The sequence below is a fragment of the Meleagris gallopavo genome, chromosome Z (genome assembly GCF_000146605.3).
Source record: "Meleagris gallopavo isolate NT-WF06-2002-E0010 breed Aviagen turkey brand Nicholas breeding stock chromosome Z, Turkey_5.1, whole genome shotgun sequence".
NCBI classification, from domain to species: domain Eukaryota; kingdom Metazoa; phylum Chordata; class Aves; order Galliformes; family Phasianidae; genus Meleagris; species Meleagris gallopavo.
In genome coordinates this window covers 58,572,759-58,587,974 of record NC_015041.2, presented here as the reverse complement: position 1 = coordinate 58,587,974, position 15,216 = coordinate 58,572,759, and the positions used below count along the sequence as shown (strand labels likewise).

The 15,216-nt window shown below is 38.4% G+C and overlaps 1 protein-coding gene across 1 annotated transcript in view; it reads left to right on the top strand.

The window, feature by feature from the left end:
• Positions 1–15,216, top strand: part of PLPPR1 (phospholipid phosphatase related 1) — a 298,083-nt gene that overhangs the window by 3,745 nt on the left and 279,122 nt on the right. The window lies entirely within an intron of this gene.

Below are 15,216 nucleotides of genomic sequence, written 5' to 3'. Positions count from 1 at the left end.
TCCTTCTCTGGAGATATTCAAGTCTCGCCTGGACGCCTACCTGTGCGACCTGGTGTAGGGAACCTGCTTTGGCAGGGGGTTGGTCTCGATGATCTCTAGAGGTCCCTTCCAACCCCTACAATTCTCTGATTCTGTGATTCTGTTGTTGCTGTGTGGCAGATGGCAGTGGATTGGCGGTCTGATAGAATAGCATCTGGTGTGGAGGTGCAGACGAAGCAAAGGTGTGTCACTGAATTCCTTCATGCAGCAAATTGCACCCATTAACATTCATCAGCATTTATGAATGTTTTTTGAGACTGATGAGTGTATGTGAGGCGGTGGGTGCTGTATTTCACCAGTGGCAACAGCAACAATGGGTCACTTCTGTTGGTTCTTATGAGGATGGCACGTGGGCTCTTGCTCATTGCTGGTGAAGATGGAGAGATAATGGTGGTAACTTGAAAAATAGTATTTTATAGCTGAAAATTTGCTCTATCAAACAGTATTATTGTGCACTTTGTATCAGCTGTAGTTTGCATGGAAGTAAATAAGAAGCATTAGAATCATAGAATAGCTCAGGCTGGATAAGATCTTCGAGATCATTGAGTCCAACTGCAACCTAGCCATACTGCCCTAATCATCCGCTAAATCATCTCTCTGAGCACCAAATCCAAATGGATTTTAAACACAATCTGGGATGGTGATTCAACCACCTCCCTTCTCCAGACTAAAGAGCCCCAGTTCCTTCAGTTGCTCCTTATAGGGTATATTCCAAGCCCTTCCCAAGACTTGTTGCCCTTCTTTGGACTGCTCCAGCACCTCCATGTCCTTTCTGTACTGAGATGCCCAAAACTGAGCACAGTGCTAGAGGTGAAGCCTCACCAGTTCCAAGTACAAGGGGCAGGATAACTTCCCTAGTCCTGCTCACCACACCATTCCTGGCAGCCAAGACAATTCCTCTTCACTAAGAGCAGCCCAGACAAGCCAATTTGTTGTGGTTCTGCACACACTATCCCAGTGCCTTGTTCCTCCATCTGCACACTGCCAGCAGTACTAAGTACTAGGCAGCTATCCTGCGATGTGGTGAGGACAAAACACCCTAAGGGACATGTTGTGTGCTGGTGTTGTATAAACTCCCCATCATTAGCTGTGCTAGTTAGAAGATTGTGTGAATTGATGGTGGCAGATGCTGTGCGAAACCAGAGGCACTTCTCTTGGTGCAAGATGATGTTTCTGAATAATCCCTATGCTTCAGTCACTTCTGTTTCATGAGACTCTTTGCTTCGTTTCTTATTCACTCAGCAAATACATCCATTTCTCTTTGTCTCTTTGTAAATATATCTTTATGCTCCCCATTCCTTATTGCTTGCTTTCTTGGTATGTCTGTCACATACTTCTTTGTTCCAGATGATAACTCCATAGCGTACCATCGGCTTAATCTCATTAAATGGGTGTCTGATGAGTATTGGTTTGATTTTGCTGAATTGCTAGGCGGCTCTAATGTCATAGAATCAAAGAATGACTTGGGTTGGAAGGGACCCTAAAGATTAGTTCCAACTCCACCTTTCCACAATATTAAATTTAATTTTCTGAACAGATATTCCTTCTGGGTCTCTCACAATTAGACAAAAAGTACAAAATCTTTTACAACAGAAGGCTCATAGCTGAGATGAGCACTGTAGAAAACACTGGAAGAAAACAGATTGCTATTTGATTATCTTCTTGAGGACATTTAGAAATTAACATTAAGGGCCTACCCAAGAGGGATTAACTGCATTACTACATTTTCCTGTAAAACATAAATGAACAAAGGATTGTACTGTTGCTTGCAGCCATATGAACCCAATTTTATATCCCCTGTTTCTATTCTGAAATTTTCCCACCGCAAATAATCCATTTGACAGCCTGAATATTGTCTCAGGTTCTGCACCAATTAATTTGATGCAGTTTTCAAGGAAGAGATTAACAGTAGCAAAAATTCTTTGCTTTTATGGGTGATTAAAAATTGTATTTGGTAATGGGAGAAGCTGCTGTGAACACACTGCTTAATCTGTTTTGCCGTGTCCTGAAAATCACCAACAGTTTTTGTGATGACTTAAAATTGTACTTCATTGATCTATACAACCAGGTTCAGAAAGAATAGTGATTTTTTAATTACTCGGTAATTGGGGAAATAAATAAGATTTGCTTTGATTTTTAAGAAGAGAGATACTTTGCAAATTTTTGAGTTAAAAAACATACTTTTGGTAGATTACTGCTAGAAAAAAATAGTAATTAATATTGTTTATAAATGAACTGTAAAAAGATATGTTAGAAAAACAGAGTTCTTTCATTCAAGTTTCAAATGTTACATATTCGGTCCTCTATAAATCATTGTATTTCTAGTAACAACTGGGCAACTTTGATTAGGCTTAACATAGGAAACAGTATGAAAATAAATACAACAGTGTATAACATGAGCAGATGTTAAATGATTGTTGTCAATGAAAATTAGTGCTGAATTCTTCCCTTTTTTCAGAAGTACACTTAGATTGTAGTATTTGTTGCAGAGTATGATAGATGAGGAGAGGTTTTTGTTGGTTTTTTTTTTTTTTTTTCACTGTTCAAAGATCTGAAGGTGTTTCATACTTTCTCTCTCAAGCATGCAACATTGAGCTCTTTACTTACTCTGATGAAAGAAAATTTGACAATTATTGCAGAATCAGTGCATTATCATGTGACTGACTCTGCCATGACACGGTTACACCATTTCTTCTGATCTGCACCTGTGACTATACATTTTCTGTAATCTGTAGGAATATCCTTACATTTATTTAGAATTATGCAAAAAAGGTGGGAAGGAATGAATAGGAATCCAAAATCCATATTGAGTAACATTAATTACAATATCCAGCCTTCCCAAAACCTGTCAGTAGGAAAGGTATGAGAAACCTCAGGGCAAAGCAGGTTTTTAATGTATTTTTAATGTATTATTTTGCGTTACCAAACCTATTCAAAGTTTCTGACTATGGAGAATTTTTCTAGGTCTATTTAACCATTGTGCCCAATTTCACCAGGCTGGCAAAATAATTCACTTCTGGCTACCAGCCAGCCAACCTACCACCCCAGACAGCAGAAAGGAGAGTTTTGTTCTAGCAGTGTTACAGGGGTAAAGTCATAGTATAAACAGTTCAGCTTTTAAAGAATATTGGCGTTTTCATTCTTTAGACATTCTGAAGAGTTTTAGAACTGGTTTCAAGAATCAGCCTGCCAAGTCTTGTGCTTACTTTACCACCCTAAAATATTGGCCCATCCTGGAACTTCCCTAAGAACTGGTATCTTTTCCATTCATATTACAAAGGAATAAAAATCTGGTTACCAGCACAAAAAGAAGTAAAGCTATTATGGCTGCAACAGTGTGTGACAGCAAATAAAACAAAGTATAGTTTAAAGGAGAAATGATGCTGTATGTTTCTGTATTTCTAACTAACTTAGATTGGTGCACCTCAGATTTCGTAACTATTCACGAGGGAGGCCTGCTGATCCTCCTCAGTCCATCCCCACATCCCAGATTTTTAGCAATAAATGTCATTTTCTCTAATACATTTGCACAGTCAGACTGCGCTTCAGTGATGTGTTTCACAAGGAACTTCAGGGAAATATTGAATATAATACAAATAGTTTTCAGATCATTTTCCAGAAGTCTAGCTGTATACTGTCCAATTTTGCACAAACTCTATGTTTGTACCCAGCTGTGAACAAAGTGCAGCTACTTGAGATATTACATGAAAATCTTCCATATAAGATGAATTTGCAGAAAATCGGTAAGTGTGAATTGGTGTTTTGAAATTTGTTTCTTGTGCAAATTGTGCTAAATGGGTGCTGAAGCCTAACATACACAAAATCATAAGTCATGAAATCATTCCTTGTATGGTGTTTACTTACAGCAGTGATTAGAGATTGACCCACAGGTTCAGAGTTGATGGGTCTTAACAAATTTTATTTCAGCTTGATATCATGCGTAAAATAATACTTCTGATGAATTTAGCAAGCTCTGACTTTCTAAGATTTGGGATATCTGTGATTTTGGTATCTACAATGTTAAATTGTATTAGCTCATCCTGGAACACTCCAAATTTAACTTAACTGTCAGGAATAAAGAATCATCTTCATCTTAAAGCAGAAAGATTGAAAGGATCAGATATCAGCTAGGGATGGATTTCTAGAAAGGGCTGATAGGTAAGCGGTTAATCAGTATGTCACTAAGCATCTAGTTGTTGTTACAGAGCTGTTACACAGCCCAAGAAAACAAGTGGTTGTTCATAAGGGTCTGTAACTCTCACTTTCAAGTGATGTGTTCACAGTACTTCCTGGGTTTACCATCTGCACCAGCCTAAGCATACCTAGAGCCTCATGTCAGTGATCTCTCTTGGTCTTGCAGTGGAGAGTTTGGTTTTCATGCAGTGCACTGTAATTTGTGGCTAGGGATAGTGCACAGAGATGGTGGAGGTGCATGAAGCTGGGCTGGTTTGCTCCAAAGTTTTACAAATACCATGAATTCAGCATTGCGCTTCTTTCTCTGTGTCCTTTGCAACCTTATTGCATGAGGGGATGAATGGGGAACCTTGTTGAACACCTGGCAAGATAGGTTCTAAAAGGTTTAAAATTAGTTTGAGTGACTGAACTTTTTGTAACACTGTAGCAATTAATAGCTTCTTACATTTTTACAGTAGTTACTGATAAAGGCTACCAAAACATGCTGTAGTCAGATGAAAGCAGGTTGGTAATGACTGTGAAATTATTGCTGGTGCCACTGTCAGTTTTGCCTCTGACTTCAGTAGGGTAAATTTAACAACTAAAAGAATGTCTAGATTTGGCTACATAATGGCTGAATTACTGCTGCATTTCCTTCCCCCAGTTCTGTTATTAAGTGTTGCATGTATATCCTGAAAAATCAATAATCCATTGTTCATCACCACTTAATGGCTTTATTTCTGGAGTATAAACTTTGCCTATATGGAAGTAGTTATTTAGGGTAATAATGCATCAGTACTTGTCACATGCTTTATTAAAGCAAAGAAATGTATTATGTATGCATTCTGTGCAGAAGTTCAGCATTACGGATTTAATAACATTTTTATCTACTGGGATTTAAAATCTCTTATCAAAAGAGTTTGTGATATTTTGTTTTTCATAGTAGAGCTATTGATTAAGTTCCTATTTGATTTATTGTAATCTATAACCATTACTGCATTTCTAATAAAACAATAGCAAAAAAAATAAAAATAAAAAAAATAAATGCAGCTCATAAATGTAATCGAGTTTCTTGTTAGTGCCTGCCCAATCTAAGATTCCAGTCATAATGGCATGAGTTAACTTTTCAAAGAGACTACATCACAGATTACACTTTTATTAGCTTTGTGATTCTGCTAATCTTTGACTTGGAGCCAGTTAAATCAGCAGTCATCCATGATTTTTATATGCTCACTTTAACCAGCCAAATCAAAAATCAGTCCTACTTTGGTTTAGCGGTAGGAAACATGCCGAGACTCTCCAACTGGCTAACTGTGGGAAGAGCAGTGCTTTGTATGGCATGGGTCCTATATGAATTCATACCAGCATGAGTTTATCATGATGAGTTTCAGGCTCTTCCTTCTTATTGCCAGAGTCCTTCTGCAGACATGAAAGTTAACAAACATTGGGGGAGTTGGAAGAAATTTGCAGTAGATGTGATTTGAATAAGAAAGGCAGCCAGGGTCAGCTGAGTCAGAGACCTAGGTCTACACTTATGTAAGTTAAAAGAAAGGTTATGGGCTTGCAGGAAAATTCAGATGGGAAGAGATCTCTGGAGGTCTCTGATATCAGCATATTCAGAGGAGGAGCAGCTGAATTAAATAATACCTAAATTCTTCAGGCTAATGGCTGTAGCAAATAGCAGTGAGTATTTCTACTTATTTTGACAGAACTAACAGATGAAGGGAATGTTATCTTCAAGTGGAAAAAAAAAAAATCACAAGTAAACACTAAAACCTAGTGACTATGCAAGTTTTCAAAGTGCAAGTTTTTTCTTCTTCCATTTCCTTCAATCCCTGCATTCATAATTATGTAGAAAAATTATTACAGATTTTGGAAACTGAAGTGGCCACCACTGATTTTTTAACATCACTATTGTTAGATTATAAACTGTGATAAAAAAAAGTTGTATAAAAAGATTGTCTCAGACACAACATTATTTAGAAGCAGCAAATAAGATTCAAAGTGATAATGTAACTGTGTTTTTTTTAAAGCTTCCTGTTCAGCTGGAAAAATGTTGGAGGCAAACAAAATGGATTTTATAAGGCAGTATACATATTAATAAGACTGTGTCCATGTAGATGAAATAAAACATCTTTGACAGTTGCCTGCTTATTTTAAAACATTGTCTCCATTTGATTCTTCTGATTGGACTGAGCGATCTGTTATCTTGGTATCAGTAGACAGTTTCTTTTGGCAATAAATGCTGCATTCATCAGTGTCTAACTACTGTAAACCTGCATTGCACTATTAAATAACACCTGTCTAGAAGCACAAGCATACTTTATGAATTTTAATGTGAGCTATTCTGTTAATGACAAAGATTCAGAGCTCCAGCCACCTCCCAGATTGTCAACTTATGGGAAAAACCTTTAAATGTGGAAGAAATAAGCAACAGAATAGGCAGCTAAGAAGATGCTAAGGTCAGTGTTGTTAGAGTAAGACTAGATTTGATTTTTGCACCTTCTACAGGCAGTTTTGGAATGATGAATTCTGCCAGCCATGATACAAGGGGATCTGGTGTCTTTACTGAACACAGTGATCAATCACAGGGGTATTGAAATGTCAGATATCTAAATATAGAACTTGTCAGGGAACTTCTATAAAAAAGCACTGATAGTTTGGGACTTTTTTCTTGTCATTTCTAATTTATTGTATTCACTCTGCTAATAGATAATGTGCCACTCACTCACTTAGAATGAAACTAGAGTTCCTGATTTTCTATGATTCTCTGGGAATCTACATTTCAGTTTTAGAGCTGGGGAAACAGGCAGATACACTTGCCTACATAGATTCCTCAGACTATTGTCAGGATTTCAACATCTGTGTAGGACATCTTTTATCTTGACTTCTGCTGCAGTTTGAAACTTGACCCTCTCAGATTTATCTAAGAAAACCTAGATGCATTTCAGTAGCTGCTAGCTGAATTCTTCCTTCTTTATAAGTCTCTTCTTTCTTTAACGGCTTTAAACTATCAACAGAACTTTTGAAAGATAAGAAAGCAGTTTTCTTTTAGAACTATGTATTTATGAAGTTATATCTTCATTGCAGTGGTGCAACATTTTAGAATGCATTTTAGTAATAAATAAATGCAATCATCTAGAGAGCTGCTATCTCTGAAACACTTTTACTCAGCCTTTCCCTTTCTTTTTTTCCTCAATAGTAGCAAAACAGGAATACTGAAGTATTAATCATTTGAAAATGATGAAGTGTTTTTATGTATTTGGGAAAGAAGGGGGATTAAGTAGAGGCTTAAAATGTCAGCCTGCTGTGCCACTATAGGAAAGAATGAAAAGAGAATATTAGACTGCTGCAAGAAGTAGTTAATAATAATAAATGAAGAACTTGTCAGCGGGGCTAAGAATTTAAAACTGTCATTTGTTGTAATTGATGAAACTATCGAAGCCCCATTTACAAAAGGAAGAAACAGTCCAGGCACAGAGGAGTAAGGACTCAGACCACAAGGAGAGTGAAGAACCAAACGTCTGTCAAAATATTCCTTACAACACGTAGCAGTTTGATTCTTAGCAAACAGCAATAAAATGTGCTCCTTTTTGGCATGACCACAGGTAGCTTGTGGAGCTGCCACCTATCGGAGGGAAAGCCCCTTCTATACAAAGACAGATGTGTCATAGGATCTGACTGTAGCCTCTTGTCTGTGGACACACATTAATTTCTGCCAAATCATTTACATGTTCCTAACCGCAAACACCAACCCCTAGCATTTCTGTCATTATTAAAACTTTCACATAAAAGAGTCTGCTATTAACACCTTTGGAAATCAGTATCAGCAGCATTGTTTTTTTCCGAAGGTGACAGAAATAGGTCCAAAATATGTAGTGTCTAAGCGTTTGGCTTGTGTGACACTTCATGCTTACTTTCAAATATTCTGAGTTGTGAAATACTGTAGAACAGTGGTTTTACCTAAGCATTAAACTGAATTTATTGCTGTTTCTCTAAACTTCACAGCTCTTCAATGTTATGGTATACCCATAAATGTTCACTGGAATATAAATGGGGGAAGGTACTGATTTTTTTTAGAACTAGATTTTCTTTCTGCTCAAATTTGCATTGCCCAAAGGGATAGCTTTTAAGAACCTGAGAGGATCCATCTCTGCTTGAGACTGTCTTTCCTAAGAGGCAAATTGATGAGCAGAGATGAACAGGGGGCCTTTTTTGATTTCTAGAACAGGAGAAATGAAAGCTATGAAATGGCTAATGAGAGAGCAGATTCAGAGAGTATTCTCAGTATGAGGAAAATAGGACTATGGGCCTTCTGGAGAGCTGCTCTTTCTAACACTGGACAGCAACTCTGTGACACTTTTGTAAGGATTTCCTCCTGGGAAAGTACTTGTGTAGACCTGCAAGTTAAAGGTGCTGGGAATGGAAAACAGCTTCTTCTTCCTTAGGCCAGATATGATGCCAGCAGCTTTTAGTTTTGTCCATCTGACAGGGAAATTTTTTTAGCTTCTTTGGTATTTGTCAGAAGAGTAATGATGTGCAGATGAGGCAATGGCCTACTGATCCCAATGGCTGCTTGAAGGAAGGTAACTCCTTTTTTTCCAAGTGGAGGAAAGTTAGGAATGATTTTCAGGAAGAGAAAGATGCATCTTGGACATGAACAAAGAACTCTTATAGAAGTGTGTACTCCATTGCAGAATGTACTCCATTGCAGAAAGCTGCATTATCCAGAAGTCAAGGTTGGAAAAAAATCACTTGGTGACTGTGTTTCTCTTTGCACTTTACTCAAATATTTCACTGGAAATGTTGCTCAGTCCGTCATTAATATTTAAATTTTGTGGTCTGAAAGTAAGCACAAGGAAAATAAGGATTGTGTTTTGGTGTGGTTTGGTTTTCACTTCCTTCAGATCTTTGCTTCCTTTGCATTTTACTTTATCTTAATTCTTTTATCATCCAATACTCCCATTGCCAGTCCTTTAAATCTGCAGAAAGATGCTTGCTTTTCTACTTGCAAGGACACCTCTGAAATCAAAACATACTTCCAGTTCTCTCAGTGAACAGCTCACCTTAAAGATATCACATGAAGATGCCATGGAGCAGTCATGAAAAGCATTCAGAAAAAGAAATACTGGTTTGTTGTGCCAGAATCCCAATTCTTGTCAGGATTGGATGCTGCTTGTCATATGAGGAATAGATTTTCCCGACAGCTCCTATATAAGTGAAAATAGTCGTTAGACTAAAATACCTTTAGAGTACATGACAGATTTAACAGCTTTTATGTGCCATTTGTACAGTGAAATACCATCAGTCAGTGAGCCATTCTCAGTATTTTATGGTAACTTGGAAATTGTTTTAGTCAGGGGCAGGGTTTCAGCTTTCAAGGGGATCCTTCTGTTGGACAATTCTCTGGACAACAGCCTTATGCAAATAAAATGTGTGTGTGCCAATCAAATCAATTTTTTACAGCCTTAGCATGCTATTTCAAAACTAAGTGAGTTGTAGTCTTGTGTTTGGTTACTGAAATTAGATGGGTAATAAAATACAACTAATATTTTTCAATATTTCTGATGCCCAGGATGGCTGACATCAGATAGTCCAGGTTAAGGTCTACTGTCAAAAAGAATCAAATACAAAACAGCTCTTTCACAGAAGGACAAATTCTGTTTCAAGTCAGAAGGAGACAAAACTCAAGACCAAATTCTTACTAATCATTTTGGAGTTGCTCTGAATTTTACTACAGTTTTATTATGTTGCTTTATCGCAATACCTAAGTAGATCAACAGGTTTCATAAATTCAGAGAATCTATAACAGACCATTAGATGGTCCAGAGAGTGAAAAGCAAATTTCATAACTTTATCCAGAAACTGATGTTTTATATACAGTGAGTCATTCATGACTGAAGCACCTCTTTCATAAAAGTATCTCACATGGTGCAAAGATAGCCTGGTAGGACATGGTAGGACAACTGTCCCACACACACCCCTCTTTATACGTTATTTGAGTTCATTGCTTGAGTCCCAGCCCTGCCGGCTCTGATCCCTATACTCACTGGAGTATCATTAGACTTCAGGAGGATTTTAGTCTGTTGGTTTCTAATGAAGTTCCTTGCTTTTACTATAGTCATCATCAATTCTAATTCAAGCTCAGATGTATTTTAGGGAAAAAAAATCTCATTTTTTGAGGATCAGACTCAGAATCCTTTGATGCACAATTTGAAGAATAGTTCTCCGAGACATCCTGGTAGACTGTTTTGTATTTCCTACCTCTCCTCTGGGCAGTTTCATGATATGGAAAGAATTCAGCCTGAGTTTTGAAGAATAAGTGACAAATGTTCCAAGTTTTCCAACCAAACAAGTTCTTTCAAAGCGTCTGTTTTTAGCAATGGCTGTTTGTATGATTCTTGAAAAATGAAAGTATTTGTAATGTGTTGGATGATGGATTTTGTGGAGTGGGTGAGAGTTTCATCAATGAGTCCAGAAGGCAATTCCAGGATTTTCTGCTGTCTGCTTTGGGAAAGCCCTAGATACATAGGCCATACAGCCCTGGAACATAACTCATCACTCCACTCTATGTGGACTCTATACGGTCATTCATGTCTGCCAGTAGAATATCTCTTATTCTTCTCTACTTGTCTTGCTCTTCTTAGTTGGAGATCAAGTTTTAAAACTTGAAGATACATCAAGCTAGAAAAAAATCTCTTTCAGAGAGGACTGTGTAGATATTATTGATGTTTGTACACACCTGAATGCTAAAATATTTCAGTCATGTTCTTTTTGTTTGAAAATGCTGGATCTACAGACACTCTAATGGGAAGAGAAGGTAAAACATGGGAAGATGTGGGAAAATGTGCCCTTTTCTTCTTCTAATTCAATGTCAGAATAGTCAGAACACATCTATAGTCTGCTACTGTTGCTAAAAAGAAACCTTTAGAACAGATGCCATTTTAAGGCAGGCTTTTCTTGTAAGAAAATTACTCTCTATCATAGTTTGTTGATCATTTTAAGGTGTTAATCGCTGAAAGTAGCAGTTTCTTGGCTGCATGCCATTTGGAATTGGATGGCGCATTAATGCCACCTGCCGAAAAGCTCATGGGATCTGCTTGAGGGAAAATACACATTATACTTGGGACTCAGAGATTTTAGTAATATTTTCTGATAACGTTCTCTCTGTACAAAAATAAAAATTGTGATATATTATCCTCTTTGACGGATGGAAGTTTAATTCTTTTTTGTCTCCTAGTTTCTATAAATCTTCTTACATTTATCGTGAAGGCTATCAAACCCAATATTATTCCATGTTTCTGAGATTTTAAAGGAAAATTGCATTATATGCATCAGGTTTTTCTGAGAGAAGATTCTTAATTTTCACACATAGAAGAGCCCTGCCAATTTCACGGGTCATTGTGAGGGTCTTTGTTAATACAGCTTTTCCTTTCACTGTTAAAAAACAAGTTTTTGCCCTAAAAGAAAAACGAAACAAGACAAAAACAGCTGCATGTACATATTGCCGTATGGATAATGTCTGAATGTTGCTAAAAGTCCCTGTGTTACTATGTTTTTATATATATTCACAGAATTACAGTATTGCAGGGTTAGAAAGAACCTCAAGAGATCATCAAGTCCAACCCTCCTGCAAAGCAGGTACCCTACGATAGGTCACACAGATAGGTGTCCAGACAGGTCTTGAAAAATTGCATAGAAAGATACTCACAACCTCTCTGGGCAGCCTGTTCCAGTGCTCTGTTAACACTACCATAAATAAGTTCTTTCACATCTTTGTATGGAATTTGTATGCTCAAGTTTTATGCCATCTGTCCTTCTCCTATCACTGCACACTACTGACAAGATCCCAGCCTCATCCATTTGCTTCCCACCTCCCTTTAGATACTTATCAACATTTATCAGATCCCCCATCTTCTTTTCCCCAGGCTGAACAAACCAAGGTTACTCAGCCTTTCCTCATAAAGCAGATGCTGCGGGCTCTTTATCATCTCTCCGCTGGACTCCTCCTAGGAGATTGCTGTATTTTTTTAAATGAGGAGCTCAAAACTGCACACAGTATTCTAAAGGTGGGCTCACCTGCCTTCACCTGTTGACCATGTTCTTTTTAATGCATCCTAGGATGTTGTTGGCCTTCTCGGCCACCAGGGCACAGTGCTGGCTCATAGTCACCTTGCTGTCCTCCAGGACACCCAGGTGCTTCTCTGTAGAGCTCCTCTCCAGCAGATCATCCCCTAACATGTACTGATGATGTGATTATTCCTTCCCAGGTGCAAGACTCTACACTTGCTATTGTTAGACCTCAACAATCAGATTTCTCCCCACCCAATTTTCTTGCTTATATAGGTCTTGTGGAATGGTAGCACAGCCTTTCAGTATATCAGCTACTTCTCCCACCTTTGTATCATCAGTAAACTTGTTGAGGGTGGACTCTATCATTTCATTCAGGTTGTTGATGAAGACCAGACACAGCACCAACCTCTGGGGGACACCATTAGTTACACGCCTCCAAACAGACTGCGCCGCTGATGACAACCCTCTGAGTTCTGCCAGTCAGCTGGTTCTCAGTCTTCTTCATTGTCCACTCATCTGTCCCACACTTTCTAAGTTTCATGACAAGGATGCTGTGGGAGTGTGTCAAAATGTGTCAAAAGCCTTGCTGAAATCAAGGTAGACAGCAATCACTGCTCTCCCCATATCTACCCAGACAATGATGACGTCATAGAAAGCTAACAGGTTAGACAAGCATGATCTCCCCTTGATGAATCCACGTTCACTACTCCTGATAACCATCTTCTCTTCCAATTGCTTGGAGATGTCGTCCAGAACAAGTTGTTCCATCACATGGAATATTTACATGGACAGAGGTGAGGCTGGCTGGCCTGCAGTTTCCCAGATCCTCCTTCTTGCCCTTTTTGAAGATTGAAGTGATACTGGCTGTCCTTCAGTCCTTAGGCACCTCTCTTGTTCCGCGTAGAAATATAGTGTATTGTAGCTGAGAATTTGCTCTATGCAGTAGTGATGGTGTGCTCATTGTATCTGTTGTAGTTTCCATGGAAATAAATAGGAGGCATTACTTTTGAAGAAACCTATGTAAATTACTGGCTCATTATGCTACCTATATGGGCAGACTGTGGATTATTATAAATGATAAATGGATTTTAATACAGGAAGATCAGAGATGATTCAATAACTGCACACTAATAGTGGGTAATATGAATTACAGTGTGATAGCATCAATCAGGAGTGGAAGACCAAGGAATAGAGCAGTGCCACAGTTACATCTTCCTTTTTAACTTTGGCCCTTCAGTCATCAGTTCATTGCTAGATTATGTTTCTGATAGAGGAGCTTTGTGAATTACCTTCTATAAGAGTTCAGCAAAAGAAATGCTATATTCTTTGTGTGCTTTCTTAATGTCAGAAAACAGAAGATAAAGTCCTATTGGCATGAGCACATAGATGCATTCTCTGTGACTGATCATTGAAATTATGAGAGTGGTTACTTTTCCCTCTTTTGTCAGTGGAGTGTGAAATGGGGCATTCTGAAGGGAATATGTTGCTATTTAAAAATTTCCTTCTGGAAATACCTCTCTTCTCCAGGTCAGTAGCTACTGCCAACATACAAGCCTAGGAAATAGGGGCACTGTCAGTCATTTCCTCAAATGTGTATATAGGATGTCAGGGAGCAACTGATGCTCATTCCAAGTAATCTTGCATGCATTGAAACCACCATTTCTTTCTGCTGGATATAATCTGCTTTGAAAGAGATGGCTGTACACAAAATCAGGTTCTCCTAAAATGCATCAAACAACAATAAAGACAGTTTTTGCAACCAGAAGGAAAGTCGCAATGCCCTGTTAAACAGATGACCAGTGTCAGAAAATGGCTTGGGATTCCAGCAATACTTTAAAAAAGATGAAATGATCTTGTGAAAAATACAAGGAAAAACCTTACTTATTAATAATAAAATAACAACAGGCACTGCAGAGTTGTTTGTTAGTTTGGATTTGGAATTTAATGTCACATTAATGCCCCCTGCTGATAAGCCTTCAAAAATCAATTTTGGATTTAAGGAGAAGTAGACATCATGCTCAGTAGATAATAATACTGTGCATCAATACTTGCCTTAAATTAAAAAAATAATAATCCATCATATCTCTCACATAACTTAATTCAGCTCAAATAAATTATATTGCTTTTAAGTCTGCTCTACGAAAAGGCATTCATAACTGTGAAAGTTAACAGAAAAAAAGTTTTACAATTGACACACATTACACCCTTTCTACTGTTTTTTTTGTTGTTGTTGTTGAAAGAATACAGTGAAGTACTATAACCGTTGTCAACGGTTTACGGGCTGGTTCGGCCCGGTTCCGTGACTAGAAGGGCGGAGGGATCCGTGGATCCGCGCCCCCGGAAAAAAAAGAAAATAAGGGACCCCGAAATAATTGAAAACAGCGGCAACAATCTGAGGTAAAACAAAGTAATTTACTAAATATGGTATCAACAGAATTTTATAAGGAGAGAGAATGTGAAATTGATGGTGGATCGGCCTTACCACAACGCTGAGATGAGAAGCGCAGGCAGAGAAGCGCAGGCGAGAAGCGCAGGCAGAGAAGCGCAGGCAGAGAAGCGCAAGCGAAGCAGCGCAGGCAAAAGAAGAGAGCATCAGGTGACCTTGCCGGGAGTTATATCTCCTCGCTGACCGCAAACGCCCCCGTGGGGAAACGTAGCTGCTCTTCTCCTCTGGACAGGCCACCCGGAACTTGAGCATCAGCAGTCCAAACCCCCAGTGCATTGCATGATGTTATGATGTGGAATACCGATAATGAAAAATCATGAAACCATGACATTCCCACCCCTTTATTCCACATCACTACATCATGCTTAATATATACAAACAAATATAAACACACGCACTAGGAATTACTGACTGCACTCCCTCAACATCAAGTTCCCTTGCGGTACACATTGAACATCCCCGTTTTCCTGCATCACCCACCAAGT